The 15,546-nt window shown below is 44.4% G+C and overlaps 2 non-coding genes across 2 annotated transcripts; one reads left to right on the top strand and one right to left on the bottom strand.

Moving 5' to 3' along the window:
- Nucleotides 1–6,767: 6,767 nt before the first annotated feature.
- Nucleotides 6,768–6,839, bottom strand: trnad-guc (transfer RNA aspartic acid (anticodon GUC)). Its single transcript has one exon. It is a non-coding gene; the product is annotated as a tRNA-Asp (tRNA).
- An 8,171-nt stretch (nucleotides 6,840–15,010) lies between these two features.
- On the top strand, nucleotides 15,011–15,081 carry trnag-gcc (transfer RNA glycine (anticodon GCC)). Its single transcript has one exon. It is a non-coding gene; the product is annotated as a tRNA-Gly (tRNA).
- The last annotated feature ends 465 nt before the right edge of the window (nucleotides 15,082–15,546 follow it).

Below are 15,546 nucleotides of genomic sequence, written 5' to 3'. Positions count from 1 at the left end.
GGTTCTTGGCATCTTGGGAACAGGAATGACATTGGAGGTCTTGAAGCAGGCTGGCACATGACTTGTTTCCAGTGAGGTGTTGAAAATGTCTGTGAACACTGGAGACAGCTGATCAGCGGAGTGCTTCAAGGCGGATGGAGAGAGAGAATCTGGTCCTGCAGCTTTCCGGGGATCCTGTCTCCTGAAGAGTTTGTTGATGTCTCTCATGAATGGAAAGAGTCGTCACTGAGGTGGGGGAGGTGATACACTGAGGCTACGGCTACACGAAAACGAAACGAGGTTTTTTTTTAAAACGGGTACGAAAATTCTTGCGACCACACGGAAACGCGCTGCTGTCCAGACGAAAACGGATGAAAACGATGAAACGATGCAGTACACACGCCGCTGTGTCACGCCACGCTGTGAGACAATAGAGAAGTGTTAAAATTGGCTCACAGCGTCAACGTGTGACTGACGCAAAAACGTTTTAGCTGTAACAATGGAAACGAAACAAGGCCGTTTTCAAACTTTCCCACTCTGGAACCCGTTTTCAAAAACTATCGTTTTGGGGTAGTGGGAACGCCGGCTCCGTGTGGCCGCGACAGCGAAACGATAAGAAAAAGTATCGTTTACAGTGAAAAACGTTTTCGTGTAGCCGCAGCCTGAAGCTGTTGAGAGGTGTCGTGGGGATGGTTGCAGGACTGTCCCTTTGTCTGTCAAAGCGACAGTAGAACTCGTTCAGGTCGTTGGCTAGGCGTTGGTCGTTTATGGAGTGGGGGGCTTTGGCTACGGCTACACGAAAACGAAACGAGGTCTTTTTTGAAAACGGGTACGAAAATTTTTGCGACCACACGGCAACGCGCTGCTGTAAAGACTCAGGTCCAGACGAAAACGGATGAAAACGATGAAACGATGCAGTACACACGCCACTGTGTCACGCCACGCTGTGAGACAATAGAGAAGTGTTAAAATTGGCTCACAGCGTCAACGTTTGACTGACGCAAAAACGTTTTAGCTGTAACAATGGAAACGAAACGAGGCCGTTTTCAAACTTTCCCACTCTGGAACCCGTTCTCAAAAACTATCGTTTTGGGGTAGTGGGAACGCCGGCTCCGTGTGGCCGCGACAGCGAAACGATAAGAAAAAGTATCGTTTACAGTGAAAAAACGTTTTCGTGTAGCCGCAGCCTTAGGCTTGTAGTTGGTGATCTGCCTTAAGGCTCTAGCATGGTTGCCGCGTCTGCTAGCGCAAGCGGTGTTGATGACGTCACGATTTCTTGCCGGTAATATATAGTGGCGCAAATCGATGCGCCAGTCGTTGCAATTTTCTCCGTCACAGAGGTGGCGCTGCTACGTGAAGGTTACCGCTACTCTACAACGACGAAAGTGGAGAAGAAAACAATGAAGAGCAGGAATACTGTCATTAATTATACTGCTGCAGTATTCGGATCATTTTAATTTTTTAATTCAGTTAAAAGAGGTGAATGTCTGAAGCCCCCGGCATCACCACTTTTTGAGTCTCTGCCCTCTTCTTTGCCTTCACGTATCTGTCCCATAGCTTCTTCCACACATTCTTACAGAACTCTCCCTCTTTCCCCAAAGTTCTGCCAATCTCAATCTCAGTTTTGGGAGTTTACGTTGGTCCCTGTGCTGTTTCACTGCAGTTTCGTACAGCTGCCTGTACAAACGCACCTCCTGACTGCCTGGTCTCACATTGGTCCATCCGGTTCGTTGTTCTCGGCGCAGCCAAGTTACAAAAATCGACTGGTGCACGACAACGCGATGCGCCATCTTTTCAAGGCAAGCGCCATGCCTGATACCTCATTTTGACGTCACGGTCCGCCACCACCGTGACAGACACGTCAACTGTAAATCCAGCTTAAGCCCTTTCCAGACAGATGCAGAGTCATTGGCTGAGAACTGGTGTTGGAGCCTCTCAGAGTACAGTCGTTTAGCCTAAAATAGTGCTGGGCGGTATACCGGTTCACACCGAATACCGGTTTATAATTTCGTAATATGAATTTTTAATATACCGCCATACCGGTGTATTTGATTACATAACGGGGGGAACACTGCGTCGCGCGACATTGTTTGAGACGGGACCCTTTTCAGTGTTGCGCTTCTAAACACTTATGTTTACTGTCTATGGGTGCGAGGTGGTAATAAGCACTTGCGTTACACGAAGGTGAAGGTGGATAGCAGTGTTTCCCACACATAGACTATTTCGTGGCGGTGCCCCACAGATTCAACACCGGCCGCCACATATTGCATTTCGTTATTATTATTATTTTTAACGCTATTTTAAAAATACTCGTATTCATTAAGCTGCATTTCCTTTCCCTGCTCTCCCTCCGTCTCTCTGTCAGTCACGCGTCTCTCTCACATAGCCTACTCACACACACAGCCTCTCCCCTCCGTGCACACCGCGTGTGTCTCAATCAGCGAGATCATCCCTGGAAGCTTGCTAGCTTCAGCGTTGCGTTAGATTAGCTCAACCGAAAGAAGACGGCTGGCGAAATTCACGAAAGGTTGGTATCACGTGCATCTTTATAAAATCACACATTAAAAAGTCCTATAAAAATATTTTATATTTTTAATACAATGTTGTCCCGTCCCGACCCGACCCATAGCAAACAAGCGATTACTCCTTCTTTATAAAGTTAAATAGTTTGCCGTAAAAAAAAAAAAAAAAATGTAGTTGGGTTGTCGAGGTCTAAACACTAGCAGCTGTGAATCAAATAAAGTAGTTTTTTTAAACTCTTACACTGAATGTTTGCCGCTTCAATCCAGATGAGTATTGAAAAATATTTTCCGCGATTGAAAAAGAGACGTGCGTGTTGAGGATGAGGAGCAGCCTGAACCGGAGGTATCAGTCTGAAACAGCTGAACAGTCCAACCAGTGTAATTAGCTATGTTATTAATTTGTTTACAATGAAGATGTGAATATTAATACAATAAAGTTCTGTGTGACCAATTATTAACGAAGGAATTATTTTGAAGAATTTTAATTTTAATTTTTAATTCTGTTCTCAATCTGTAGAAAATGCTGTGAACACCTAATTATGCATTCTTTGTTGTTTCCCCTCAGTTGAAATTCTTGCAGTCGTCCTGGAGCGCGTCTGCTGGCCTCTCCGGTGCGCTCCCGGTTTGTTTCCATGTCATGGTCCCGGTTGAGTGGAGCACTTCCAATGCGCGTGGCTCCCCCGCTGTTGGTCCCGTGTTATCCGCGTCGTATCCTCTTCCCCGCAGGTAGCTGGCTGCCTCTTCTGCACTGCCATAAGTTTTCACCCCGTTTTCCCAGTGGATACGCATCTTGTTGAGAGGTGTCTGAAAGCGGATGCCTTCTCTCTTTAAGATCTTTTTAATTTTACCTTATGCTTTACGTTGTTGTAGCGTCCTCTCTGAATAGTCATGGTCAAAATATATCCGGTTTTCTCTGAGGGTGATTGTTTTTTTCTCCCATGCATTTTTTAATATCATCTCCTTTATGGTGAACTGTTGGAAATTGATGACAATCGATCTGGGAGGCTGGCCAGATTTTGGCTTTGGAGCCAGGGCTCGGTGAGCGCGTTGAATCTGTAGGTCCGAGTTTATAGAAAATTCTTCACGGAGACATTTATCCATGAACTGTGCGACCGAGTCGCTCTTTGACTCTGCCTCCTCTTGAATGCGATACACCCCTAAGTTATTTCGTCTGGACCTCGATTCTAAATTGTCTAGTTTTTCCCTGAGGATTTTCTGTTCTTGCATTATTTCCTGCAGTGCACTGTTTGCTTCATGACTCCACGACTCGATCTCCTCTGTGCGTGTCAGAGCAGCAGTTATCTTCTCATCCTGTTCTCCAATGTCCGTGGTTATTTTTGCAAACTTCTGATCGATGTCTCCCTTGAGTTCTGTTAGTTCATTCTCATTTGCGCTGTAATTTCATCTTTGTATGTTTTTAGGTCCGTCTTCATTTCGTTTTGCAGGGTTTGAATTTGTTTGCTAATGCCGTCCAAGCTGCTTTGAAATGAGTCCATGCTAACTTGTGGTGTTAGCGTGCTCTCGCTAACCTCTCGGTGTATTTCTTTGCTTTGGGTATCCGGGTTCTTTTTATTCTTATTTTTTGTTGATGCTCCTCTCATATTCTCAGTTTGAGTTTGTCTGCGTCTACGTCTCGAGTTTTAGTGGAGTTTAGGGTGTTAGCATGCGGGAGCTCCTGACCTAGGCGTCCATGCTGCTCGCCTGTCCCACCGGAAGTCCTCATCCTCAGCCTTGGTGAAATCATACTGTTTTATAAAATCCTGTAAAAAGCAAAGAATAACTTTCTTATTCTTATCTTTCTTTTTATGTTTTGTTTCTTGAGGTCTTGTCTTGACGATGTGTTTTTATGAGCACTTTTCATAAAAATGTTCCTACTTCCTAAATATCAGCTTTTGCTGTCCGCAGCTGATATCCACTCATCCTCAGCCTTGGTGAAATCATACTGTTTTATAAAAACTTTCTTACTCTTATCTTTCTTTAATGTTATGTTTCTTGAGGTCTTGTCTTGGCGATGTGCTTATGTGCATTTTTCATAGAAGTAGATTATTCCATTTTTGTAAATGTCAGCTTTGCTGTCCGCAGTTGATATCCACCGACCATTAGCCTTGATGATCTTTTCTTCCTTAAGCACATATGTATAAAAGTGGTCAACATATAAGCACAAGTTTATGTGACAAATCACAGAGGCCAGGCGATACGTCTGTTCTCCACCGTTCACACGAATACTGACATCTTCACTTAGGCTGCGGCTACACGAAAACGTTTTTCACTGTAAACGATACTTTTTCTTATCGTTTCGCTGTCGCGGCCACACGGAGCCGGCGTTCCCACTACCCCAAAACGATAGTTTTTGAGAACGGGTTCCAGAGTGGGAAAGTTTGAAAACGGCCTTGTTTCGTTTCCATTGTTACAGCTAAAACGTTTTTGCGTCAGTCACACGTTGACGCTGGGAGCCAATTTTAACACTTCTCTATTGTCTCACAGCGTGGCGTGACACAGTGGCGTGTGTACTGCATCGTTTCATCGTTTTCATCCGTTTTCATCCGGACAGCAGCGCGTTTCCGTGTGGTCGCAAGAATTTTCGTACCCGTTTTCAAAAAAAACCTCGTTTAGTTTTCGTGTAGCCGTAGCCTTGGTGTCACGGACACTCTTAAGTTTGACGGGGAAGCTGTCCGTGGCACATAGAGAGTTATCAGATCAGGGGAGATGAAAAGGTTTTCCTTCGTTAGTTCCGAGTTAGAACACCCTGTAGCGTTGCATTCATCCAACAGTTATTAAATGAGTTGGAGAACTTCCATAACTGCATGTCCGGATCAACAACTGGATCTGTTGTGGTGTCCTCTGAATCTAATTCTGGTGTGCCAGCAATTATTCCCTCCATATCTGGAGGACTTTGTTTTTCTTTGGTGTGAATTTGATCATCTGCAGGATGTATTTCCAAAGAAGATTCCGCAGGTCCTGCAGAGATTTCGCTGTATCCATCTACTTTGGTTTCCTCCTCTGGAAAGAATGGTTTTAGGAGTTTCCTCACAGCCTTAGTGACCAAGGCTCCTGCAAGGAACCCCAGAGTAAAAAATGGCATCTTCCTTTGAGAATATTAACAATTTAAGCGTAAAATAAACTTTGTTCTTTGTCTGGGAGATTAAACCGATTCTTCTTATTCTATTATATGTCAGTTTTTGGCACAACTGAGCTCAAATAATGTCACTGGAATAATGTCACTAGAATTCACACATTAAGAGTGCTGTGACACGGACAGTGACACAGTGACACACATATAATATAGTGACACACATATAATATTTTCTCTTGGACAATATATACATACTGTGTATGTGTGTGTGTGTGTGTGAGATCTGCTGAATGTATGGAAGAGTTATGGCTGTTATATATGCAATGTTGTGTATAGTGCCTTGTGTATATGTGTATATGTTTATATGTGTATATGCTACTGGACACCTTAATTTCCTTCGGGATTAATAAATGGTACTCTACTACTCTACTCTACTCTACTAAATAAATAAATATTACTTACTTACTTACTATATAATCACAGATATATGTGATGTCATCTGTGATGACATCACAGAGATCAAAGGCACAAATTTAATACAATGTTGTCCCGTCCCGACCCATAGCAAACAAGCGATTACGCCTTCTTTATAAAGTTAACTAGTAGCAAGTTTGCCGTAAAAAAAAAAAAAATGTAGTTGGGTTGTCGAGGTCTAAACACTAGCAGCTGTGAATCAAATAAAGTAGTTTTTTTAAACTCTTACACTGAATGTTTGCTGCTTCAATCCAGATGAGTATTGAAAAATATTTTCCGCGATTGAAAAAGAGACGTGCGTGTTGAGGATGAGGAGCAGCCTGAACCGGAGGTATCAGTCTGAAACAGCTGAACAGTCCCACCAGTGTAATTAGCTATGTTATTAATTTGTTTACAATGAAGATGTGAATATTAATACAATAAAGTTCTGTGTGACCAATTATTAACGAAGGAATTATTTTGAAGAATTTTTATTTTTATTTTTAATTCTGTTCTCAATCTGTAGAAAATGCTGTGAACACCTAATTATGCATGAAAAAAAAATACCGTGATACCGTGAAAAAATACCGCCCAGCACTAATATACACATATATACAATTTTGTATGTATATATATATATATATATATATATATATAGTAGGAAGATTAATTGCGTGTTTTCTTCCATCAGCAAAGTGTTGTAATTCAAATACTTAAAAGTATTTTTAAAAAGTATTACACTCCCCGTCGGGGAATTGAACCCCGGTCTCCCGCGTGACAGGCGGGGATACTCACCACTATACTAACGAGGAGGTGAGAGAGCCTATGTGACGATGCGTTCACGAACATCACGTAACTATTATTGAAATAATTTTAATGGGAAAGATCCCATGTTCTAGCCTAGAAATCGAGACGCCTCTAGCGACCGCAAATTGAATTTGCTCCCGGGCTAGTCGAATCACTTGTGGTCGTTTTGCGAGGCTGAAAATTGAAACTTAATCAAGCTCAAATCGTGAGGAGCGGGGTCGGAGGCCGGGCTACCTAGTGACGACAGAGGTGCTACATTTCAGTGTGTAGTTCCAGAGAGAGGTAAACAGTGGCTGCGCCCAGCGAACAGTCTTTCGAGTTGGCTTTGCAGCGACTCTAGAAGATTTAAATATACATTTTTCTTTGCGAGACTAACAGATAACTGCACTTAAGTTTTTCTTGAAAAAAAAGGACGTTTTCGGAGTTTTGCTCACCGGGTACGGTAAAAGTTTAATTTACCAGCTTGCTCCGTTGGTGGGACGACGCTCTGATTGGCTGTTGCGCCATCCTATTGCGTGGCGTTGAGTGCAGAGGCAACTTAACAGACAACCGTTTATCCCGCCCACACTGCTATCCAGCGTCACTAGACCCCTGTACAGCTTTTTGCTGTACGGGTCTGGCTTGCTAGGCTACCCATGTTCCCCTGTAGGCAAACTGCAGGAGGAGGGGGGTCGGTGATCTTTTTCAGGTGTGAGAGCACAAGGTGCTCAAAGAACTTCCTAACCACAGAGGTCAGGGCGACAGGACTGAAGTCATTAGCCGCTTTCGGACAGACAGTTCTAAGAAAGTAGTTATCAGAACTACCCTCCTCGAATTTCGTTCTGATAACTATCCTTCCCCAGCGGAACTGTTTCAGTCTGCATTCGCACATGAGTCGGGACCTGATAGGGACTGATGCGCCGCGCGCAGCCGTCTGCTTCAGTGACGTGTTAGCCGTTAGCCGTTTAGCGCTACATTCAAACACAAAACAAAACGGTAAAAGTAAGGAGAGTTAAAAAAACACCACCAAGAAGCTAATATGGAGAGCGGGGAGGCCATCGTGTTTATGGTCTGCATGATGGTGATATTAATCATGGACAATCACATCAGGCGTCTAATATCGAGGCTGGAAAAGCTCACAGAGAGAGTCAGGAGACGATACTTTTTTATTTCAAGGAAGAAAGGAGAGCAGAGCGGTGCAGACAAATGAGACCAGTGTAAGTTGACTAATTAAACACCCGCTGGTTGTGTCTGTGTCATATGAGGAGACATTTCAGCCGTGATAGAATTACATGGGGCGTAGCTACCGACCACCACACACCTCCCTTAGATTAGTTCTATAGAACTAAGAAAAGACCCGACCTCGGAGAAGGAGCTAAATAGTTATAGGAACTAAGGGAGAAAGCCCCGAGTTGCTGTATAGCCGCTTTCGGACTGTAGGAACCTTTGGCAGTTCTAATAACCTTTTAATCCGCGGGGCCGTTTTCTCCCGTGTTCGGACATACAGGAACTCGGGGCTTTCTCCCTTAGTTCCTATAACTATTTAGCTCCTTCTCCGAGGTCGGGTCTTTTCATGGTTCTATAGAACTAATCTAACGGAGGTGTGTGGTGGTCGGTAGCTACGCCCCATGTAATTCCATCACGGCTGAAATGTCTCCTCATATGACACAGACACAACCAGCGGGTGTTTAATTAGTCAACTTACACTGGTCTCATTTGTCTGCACCGCTCTGCTCTCCTTTCTTCCTTGAAATAAAAAAGTATCGTCTCCTGACTCTCTCTGTGAGCTTTTCCAGCCTCGATATTAGACGCCTGATGTGATTGTCCATGATTAATATCACCATCATGCAGACCATAAACACGGTGGCCTCCCCGCTCTTCATATTAGCTTCTTGGTGGTGTTTTTTTAACTGTCCTTACTTTTACCGTTTTGTTTTGTGTTTGAATGTAGCGCTAAACGGCTAACGGCTAACACGTCACTGAAGCAGACGGCTGCGCGCGGCGCATCAGTCCCTATCAGGTCCCGACTCATGTGCGAATGCAGACTGAAACAGTTCCGCTGGGGAAGGATAGTTATCAGAACGAAATTCGAGGAGGGTAGTTCTGATAACTACTTTCTTAGAACTGTCTGTCCGAAAGCGGCTTATGTCCGAACACGGGAGAAAACGGCCCCGCGGATTAAAAGGTTATTAGAACTGCCAATGGTTCCTACAGTCCGAAAGCGGCTATTAAGTCCTGTGGTTCTTGGCATCTTGGGAACAGGAATGACATTGAAGGTCTTGAAGCAGGCTGGCACATGACTTGTTTCCAGTGAGGTGTTAAAAATGTCTGTGAACACTGGAGACAGCTGATCAGCGGAGTGCTTCAAGGCGGATGGAGAGAGAATCTAGTCCTGCAGCTTTCCGGGGATTCTGTCTCCTGAAGAGTTTGTTGATGTCTCTCTCATGAATGGAAAGAGTCGTCACTGAGGTGGGGGAGGTGATACACTGAAGCTGTTGAGAAGTGTCGTGGGGGAAGGTTGCAGGACTGTCTCTTTGTCTGTCAAAGCGACAGTAGAACTCGTTCAGGTCGTTGGCTAAGCGTTGGTCGTTTATGGCAGGGGTTCCCAACCTTCTTGACTGCACGGACCAGAGCGCAGCTGTAATATTTCAGACGGACCGGTGGGGAATGTTACGTGACGTCACACCACTAGTATCATGTTAACATGCAAAACAGAAACATGACGCAACCTAGTCAAGTCAAGTCTTTTATTGTCAGATACACAGAACAACAGAGTCGGACTGGGCATTGAAATACTTAGGACAGGACACCGTACAGGAACTACCATAACAGGACATAACATGCCGTAACATAAGTACTCGAACAAAAACAGTAACAATAAATAGGCAATGTGAATACTACAAATAAAACTACCTAAACAACATTTACATCAAAAAAATCCAGCCTCGCACAAGTAAGTGGACGGAAAAGACAACAGTGGCCCAATCCCAATTCACCCCTTGGCCCTACCCCTTACCCCTTCCCCTCCGTTTTGCGCGTTCACGTGTAGAGGTAGTGTTGTCCCAATACTCTTCCAAAGCCCTTCCCCTTAACCCTACCCCTCCGTTGTAGCCCTTCAAACGGAGCGGTTCGGCCAGGCAGACTCCGTTTGAAGGGGTATGATATATTTCCCAGAGTACAACGCGACTACCGGGAGATCGTGAATCTTTTTAAAGATGGCAGAAGCAAGAGCACCACACAAATGTAAGTTCTTCTATCTTTTTGCCATAATTTAACTGTTTTAACCGTTTTAGGTTGTGATAACTGGTGTATTGTGTGAGTTTAACATGGTGGCAATGTGTAGTTATTTTCTGTTATAAACGCACATGGGAAAAGTCGCTATTTTACATGGAGTAATCGGTCAATGCATGTGAAGGTGCTGCGAAAGAGTTGTCGTTTTTTAAATTGTAACGCGAGTATTTACAAGCAATGTAGTTGGTTAACCATAGAGAAGTTCCTTTTGAGCGTCATTTCGCTACCTATTATCACAAGTATTCATATACGTGACTGATTCACAGGGACTCAAGCACAAACAAAGAGCCTGATCAGGTTTAGCGCCGAAAACGAAGATCTGTTTCTAAAGTCATCCCCATCCCCAAAAAGAAGTTTGAGCGCATGATAGACAAACTTTACGGTGAGTTGATGCGCCATGCATCTATTGTACACACAGCCACCACTACCGCATTCTGAAACACCTTTTTTTAATTTTTTAAAATGGATGAAAGTGCATGCTATAATGTCATATCGTGTCTTGTTCCCCCAGAACTTCACTGAGCCCATGCAGCACCTCCGCTGTTCCTGCTCCGGTCATCTCGTTCTCGATGATTGCACTGTTGCCCGTTTATATTCATATTGTTTATATTCATACTGTTTATATTCATACTGTTTATATTCATACTGTTTATTGTCCATATTTGCACCACACACTTTACAGCAGACACTTTGAGCTGTTATTTCTGAAAACAAGCTGCCTTACCAGTCTGTAATTTGAGCCTAATAAAAGAAATTAAGGACAAAAGGTTTGTGAGCATGATTATCACATCAACATCATATTAACGACTGGAACGGATATTGGTATGAAGAGATTTATTATACAAGGGATAACAAAAAAATTGGGGTACATGTTGTGGTCCAATGGGCAATAATTTGTAGGATGACCCGTCTGCTGGAAAGAAAAACATGGAAAGATCAGGCTTTTATCCTCCCAAACCAACACATTGATAGCACACACAATGCAGTGCATTTATTTAAGTCATCAAATCTGAACCTGGTACAAAGAAAACCGCTTCAAAAACGCATGAGCTGCATGTTTATTCCAAACGGAACGAGGCGAGTAACAAAGGCTAAACGTTAGCTTATGTTTTCAGCTAGGTTAGCCAGGTTAGGATACTACTCCAGTCAATAAATCAGCAAATCCAACGAGACAAGCAAATTATTTCTATATTACACGATATCACAAATGTACAGTTAGAAGCACTTTCAAACACACACACACACACACACACACACATTATCATATTCACACGCCGGCTCTGGAAGCTACCAGCTGGTCACTCACACACGTTATTTGCATTAAGTTCTTATTCTACATACCGTAACAAGATCCAGCAATGCTCCCACATGTCGAAGACGCGTTCACCTGATGGCACTCCGTCGATTCGACGCAGATATTTCTAAAAATATCCGAATAGCCCAGGACAGCGTGAACACCACAGCACCGGTCATGTTTGTTTACTTCTGGCTAAAGCTGCAGCTTTTGTTTACGGAACAACTGACGGCGCGGACTTATTACGTTCGTGAGTGTGAAGTGCTGTCCCAATTCGAAGGGGTGACAGCGCTATTTCAGCGAGTCCTGGGAATTCTCCCATAACTTAAACCCAAAATGATGAGACTGAACTTTGTATAAATAAAATCTTGAGGCCTCCGTCATTTTTTAACTCCAGTAATTTGTCCTCTTGTGCTGATGGGAGAGATGATGTTTCGGAAGTAAAGGGATCTCGTATCCATTCCTTTCCGACCCTCGGGTCCTTCGCGGAGGGAAAGTATCTCTCAAACTCCGCTGACAGTGCGCGCAGGTGATCCAGGATGAGCGCTCTCAGGTGTGGGCATCCGTCCTCTCCTGTAAACTCCGTGTATGTGTGAAACATGTCACAGACACCTTTCTCCACTCTTTTAGGCCAGGAATCCAGTTTTGCTTTAAAAGCTGAAATTTTGTCGGCCACTTTGAACACGGTGGATGTTTTACCTTGAAGTGACAGGTTGAGCTCGTTGCAATGCGCAAATATGTCACACATGTAAGACAGTTTTGACAACCAGTCGTGGTCTTTGAAGTGGTCGGCAAGCGGGGAGGGTCTCGGACAGAAATACCAACAGCGGCTGGCGGAGTTCGAAGACACGATTGAGAGCCTTGCCCCTGGACAGCCACCTGACCTCCGCGTGTAGCAGGAGCCGTTTGTGGTCCTCATCCATACTGTCACAAAGCTGTTCGAACATACGTGTGTTCAGCGCACGTGTTTTGACATAATTTATTATAACAACTACGTCCTTCATGACCTGGTTGAGTTCTGGTGAAAGTCTCTTGCATGCCAACGCTTCACAATGAATGACACAATGAGTGGCTTCGCAGTGTGGAGCCCTCTCTTTTACGCGGGTGATGAAGCCAGATATGCGGCCGGTCATTGCTGCGGCCCCATCGGTGCACACACCAACACACTCCAGCCAGCTGAGTTTACCGGACATGTATTCATCCAAGGCCTTAAATATCTGCTCTCCCGTAGTTTTAGTTGGCAGGTTCAAGGCGCACAGCAAATCCTCCTGCAAGTCATCTTGATAGATATATCTGACATAAACGAGTAAAACCGCCTTGTTTTCCACGTCCGTGGACTCGTCAACTTGAATCGCATACCACTTGGATGCGTTTAATCTTTCCAAAAGCTGGCTTTCAACATCCTCCGCCATCTCATCTATTCTCCTTTTAACGGTGTTATTGGAGAGAGGAACGTGTCCAACTTTATTTGCTGCAGCTTCACCAAAAAGTAATTGGCAAATGTCCTTGGCTGCTGGCAGAATTAATTTCTCCCCGATGTCAAAGGGCTTTTTTGCTTTTGCAATACGATGCGCGACCACATATGATGCCTTCAATGCAGCTACATTAATTGCAGTTGCGGACTTCATCATCTGCCGCTGGCTGTCCTGTTCTGATCTTCTTCTCTCAAAATATTCAACTGGCTTGTCTTTAATTGCAGGATGTTTCGTCTCCAGGTGCCAAAGTAATTTTGATGGTTTCATAGCTTCGTTTGCTAGCTTCTCTCCGCACACAACGCACAGTGGATTAGGAGCAGCTGCGTCCCCAGATGTGATGAAAACGAATTTCATGTAACTGTCGTCATATTTTCGGTTGAATTTGGATTTCTTTCTTTTCGTTTCTTCATTATTTTCGCTGTCTGTGGGCCTTTTTTCAGCAGCTCTGGTAAAAAAACTTGCCATTGTCGTTTGTTTCTTCATGGTTTCCATGGTTTCCTTCTGCGTTCCCGCCGTTCCTCGTGCAGATGTGACCCTCATCTCCGCCAATTAGAATGTTTACATTGACACGTAACATATTGGCTATAACGATACAATTAAAAATAAAGTAATCTGCCTGGTGATACGTGATGAAGAGGTTTGAATTTTCAAGTAATAGGGTAATTATCAAAATGCAATGCAGTACATTTATGGCAAATACACCCTCTTTTTTCTGAATGGGTTTTCACGGCCCGGTTCTTAACAACTCACGGCCCGGTACTGGTCCGGGGCCCGGTCGTTGGGAACGCCTGGTTTATGGAGTGGGGGGCTTGGGCTTGTAGTTGGTGATCTGCCTTAAGGCTCTAGCATGGTTGCCGCGTCTGCTAGCGCGAGCGGTGTTGATGATGTTAGATTCGGTTCTTTAATTGGAAGCTCAAGAACGGACCGGAGTAATTCAAGTGAAAATGAAGTGTTTATTTGTAGTCACACGTCAAAGCATATCAGCGCTGGGCTCAGTGGAACAGAGCTCCCGCAGGAAGTCTGTCAGACTGCACCTCGATTTCCGGTTATCATTTGTATTTATAGCCTCATAGGTTGGACTCACACTTGACCGAGTATGATTGGACATGAGTAGGTTCAACATGCTTCGTCATATTCTCTGGATCAGCCCAAAACAATGTGTCACAATTTCGTGCCCGCAAAATATAGTGGCGCAAATCGATGCGCTAGTCGTTGCAATTTTCTCCGTCACAGAGGTGGCGCTGCTACGTGAAGGTTACCGCTACTCTACAACGACGAAAGTGGAGAAGAAAACAATGAAGAGCAGGAATACTGTCATTAATTATACTGCTGCAGTATTCGGATCATTTTAATTTTTTAATTCAGTGAAAAGAGGTGAAGGTTTGAAGCCCCCGGCATCAGCAGAGTCTCTGCCCTCTTCTTTGCCTTCACGTATCTGTCCCGTAGCTTCTTCCACACATTCTTACAGAACTCTCCCTCTTTCCCCAAAGTTCTGCCAATCTCAATCTCAAAGTTTTGGGAGTTTACATGCTCCCTGTGCTGTTTCACTGCAGTTTGGTACAGCTGCCTGCACAAACGCACCTCCTGACTGCCTGGTCTCACATTGGTCCATCCGGTTTGTCATTCTCGGCGCAGCCAAGTTACAAGAATCAACTGGTGCACGACAACGCGATGCGCCGTCTTTTCAAGGCAAGCGCCAGGCCTGATACCTCATTTTGACGTCACGGTCCGCCACCGCCGTGACAGACACGTCAACTGTAAATCCAGCTTAAGCCCTTTCCAGACATACGCAGAGTCATTGGCTGAGAACTGGTGTTAGAGCCTCTCAGAGTACAGTCGTTTAGCCTAAAATATCTCTTTCACCGCCTTGCTAAACTTGTACTTCGCCTCTTTGAATCTGTCTTTGTCCCCACTCCTGAAGTGAAGTGTCTGCCTGTATGGTCTCTTCAGGGCTGCTCCAGCTTCCACTGTGCTCGTAGCTGTGCTGCTTTGTGGCTTAACTAGTTTAGCAGTCACAACATGTATTGGTGGAATAGAACTGCATCTCCTGTAACTTCCCAATGGAGGAATTGGCATCGTCTATGATCTATGATTCGGAATTCTCCGATTTTCCATTGTGGTTTTTTTTGTTATGTGAGCATTGGTGGTTCAGTGGTAGAATTCTCGCCTGCCACGCGGGAGGCCCGGGTTCGATTCCCGGCCAATGCAACTCAGTCTTTTCCTGCTCCGTAAGATCATTGTTTGAAATGTTAGAACTTTCTGTATCCGTTTCTGTGTCTTGAACTGTCTTAAACCTTATGCATAATTAATTGTGGAATTATGGTTCTGTTTTGTCTGTAATCGGCAAAGTGGTGTTGTGCAAAAACTTGTTGATTTGTAATGCATGATGCGCCGCTCGCCCTGTTCGGCAGCAGTTGCAGCAGCTCTCGCTCAAGTTGAGCATTCTTTCTCGTGTTTGGTCATTTTTAAAAAATAATTAACTTGCAAAAATCACTATTACGGTGTGATTGATATTGGAGGTGTGGAATGATATTGGAGGTCTTGAAGCAGGCTGCCACATGACATGTCTCCTGTGAGGTGTTGAAAAGAAAGACCAAGGGGACTGCACTCTGGCTCACCTCTCTGGGAAATGAGCATGGCCACATCCTCATGAGTGTGCTGACCGCTCAGGAG

This window comes from Odontesthes bonariensis, chromosome 11, assembly GCF_027942865.1.
Source record: "Odontesthes bonariensis isolate fOdoBon6 chromosome 11, fOdoBon6.hap1, whole genome shotgun sequence".
Taxonomy (NCBI): domain Eukaryota; kingdom Metazoa; phylum Chordata; class Actinopteri; order Atheriniformes; family Atherinopsidae; genus Odontesthes; species Odontesthes bonariensis.
Note: the sequence above shows the minus strand (reverse complement) of the source record. Positions and strands in the feature narration are given on the sequence as shown.